Source organism: Vespa mandarinia, chromosome 15 (assembly GCF_050613455.1).
Source record: "Vespa mandarinia isolate Hongniang chromosome 15, ASM5061345v1, whole genome shotgun sequence".
Classification (NCBI taxonomy): Eukaryota; Metazoa; Arthropoda; class Insecta; order Hymenoptera; family Vespidae; genus Vespa; species Vespa mandarinia.
The window spans coordinates 2,630,001-2,632,500 of NC_140824.1; the positions used below are offsets into that span (position 1 = coordinate 2,630,001).

At 34.5% G+C, this 2,500-nt stretch overlaps 1 protein-coding gene across 7 annotated transcripts in view; it reads left to right on the forward strand.

The window, feature by feature from the left end:
* Nucleotides 1–2,500, forward strand: part of LOC118444556 (uncharacterized) — an 18,624-nt gene that overhangs the window by 5,163 nt on the left and 10,961 nt on the right. The gene's annotated exons all lie outside the window — the stretch shown is intronic.

Here is a 2,500-nt window from a genome sequence, read left to right on the forward strand (position 1 = left end):
CCCTCATCTTTTTCCTAGGATTTTTTAGATCGATCTTCGTCATATTTAGAAACGTTTAAATTTCACCAATTTTCTTCTTTCATCCATCGATGGATGAAAAAGGTTGTACGTACAACATATACATATGTGTATGTATGTATGTATGTATGTATGTATATGTGTATGTACGTACGTGTGTGCGTGTGTATGTGTATATGTGGGCGTATGTAGATATCTCTTCGCTTTATCCGTTCTTTTTAACGTAATCGTGTTTTCGTGTTCTCGAGGATACAAAGAGAATTATGCAACGGTTTGCACGATCAGACTCGAGTTGCTCGTTGCTCGGTGATCGTCGTCGATTATGCAAGCCTACGCCAAGAGCGTCACGGTCCAAATCGTTTGGGTCTGTTTAAAAAGTACAAGAACAAGAACAAAGAAAAAAAAAAAAAGAAAAAAAGGAAAAAAAAAAATCAAAAGATGAAACAAAAAGTTCCTACCCATTGTTTTTTTTGAGTCTCTCCTTCTTTTTCTTCTTTCCTTTTTTTTTTCTTCTTTATTTTTCTTTATCCTTCTTCACTTCCTTCCTTTCATTTCTTCCTCTAACAAACACGATTCATAGACATCATTTTGAGATGGAAAGAAAAAAAAAAAATAACGAAAAAAAAATAGGGAGAGAGAGAGAGAGGGAGAGAGAGAGAGAGAGAGAGAGAGAGAGAGAAATGGCGACTCGATTTTTCGATTCTTGATCGGATTAATCGGGGATTTAGATCGTCTGAAAGGGAATTCGCGAGTAGATTTCGCTTCGTTAGGGAAACTACGTGAGAGAAAGAGAGAGAGAGAGAGAGACAGAGATAGGATACATGGATAGATTGGTGAAGAGTGAGAGATACAGAGAAAGAGAGAGAGAGAGAGAGAGAGAGAGAGAGATAGAAAGAGTGAGAGAGTATGAGAGAGTAGCTGACAGCTCGCAGCAAACTCCCGTGCCACGAAATTCCCGGCTGCCACGGGACACAACGGGGGCTTGCTTTAAAATTTAAATTATTCCTACTCGTCCCTGGATGCCACCTGTAGGTTCAATTTAATTTTACAACTGTACGCACCCAGACAATAGAGAAACTTCGGTAACGCGAGCGCTAGCACGAGTGTCGTTCCGTCTAGCTTGGATCTAATTTTTCATGGTACACTCTCATCTCTTCTGTACTTGGATATTCTATATCTGTCTATTCATTTATCCATCTATCTATTCGGATAGATAAATATTTTGATATTTATCATTCTTCCTTTATCTTTGCATTTCTATTATTCTTTCTCTTTTTATCTTACTGCTTCTCCCCATATCTATATACATATATAATATATATATATATATATATATATGTGTCGGTCTCTCATTTTCTTTCTGTGAGAACCTTTTTGTTTCTTCCTTACTTTCTATCTTTCTTCCTGACTTTCTGCTTCTACTTTTCTATTTTTAACTAACCTTTAACTCCTCTCATTCATGTCGAGAGAATTACCGTTATTCCATCTCTTTCTAACATTTCGTATCCTTCCTCGTCCCCTTTCTCTCTATCTCTCTCTCTCTCTCTCTCTTTTTTTTATTCTTCTCTTTATCGAACTCTTTCTATCGCCCTTTCTCTTTCTTTTCTAGTGAATTTTTCGATATATAGAAACGTCCATTTGAATTCTAGAGTGCAATAAAAATCGAGCCTGTTTACGATAGGGAATAGTAGCCCTAAAAGCTTCTCTCCTTCCTTTTTTCCTTTCTTTCGTTCGGCTTCCCTTTTTTCATTCTTTCTTTCTTTCTTTCTATCTTTTTTTCGTTCTTTTTCTCTTTTTTTTTTATTTCCTTTCTTTTTTTTTTTTTTTTTTTTTTTTTTCGTAGCAAGCGTCGTCGTTTTACCCTTAAAAATTGTACCTCGTAAAACAAGCCTTAGGAAGGAGGAACGATTTTGAGGGAACTTAGCTTCCTCTCTCTTTCTCTCTCTCTCTCTCTCCCTCTCCCTCTCTCTCTCGCTCTTTCTTCCCCTCACCTTTTTTTCCTCTTCAAAGTCAATTTAACGATCGATTTCAATGAGATTCGTTGGATGGTGTCGCGTTAAATTGAAAAGAGAAAAATGAAAAAGTAAAAAAGGAGTCATTCGTACAACACACATACACACACACACACACATACACACATGTCTTCTATTTTTCCTAAAAAAAAAAAAAAAAAGAAGAAAAAAAAAGAAAAAAAAAAAAAAAGAAAAAATTTCGCACGCTCTTTATTAAAATATCCATACTATTTACGAAAATTAAAAACGTTCATTAATTTCTTTCTCTCGTTTAGCTCGTCGATAAAAAGAAAGTAATAATGATAATAATGCTAATGACAATAATAATAATAATAATAATAATAATAATAATAATAATAATAAAAAAAGAAAAAAAAAGGGAAGAAGCGAATACGCAACAGTCCGATTAATAATATTTTTCTTCGCGATGTTAATTAAACTTCATTTAAATAAAAGAAGAATTCTCGAGT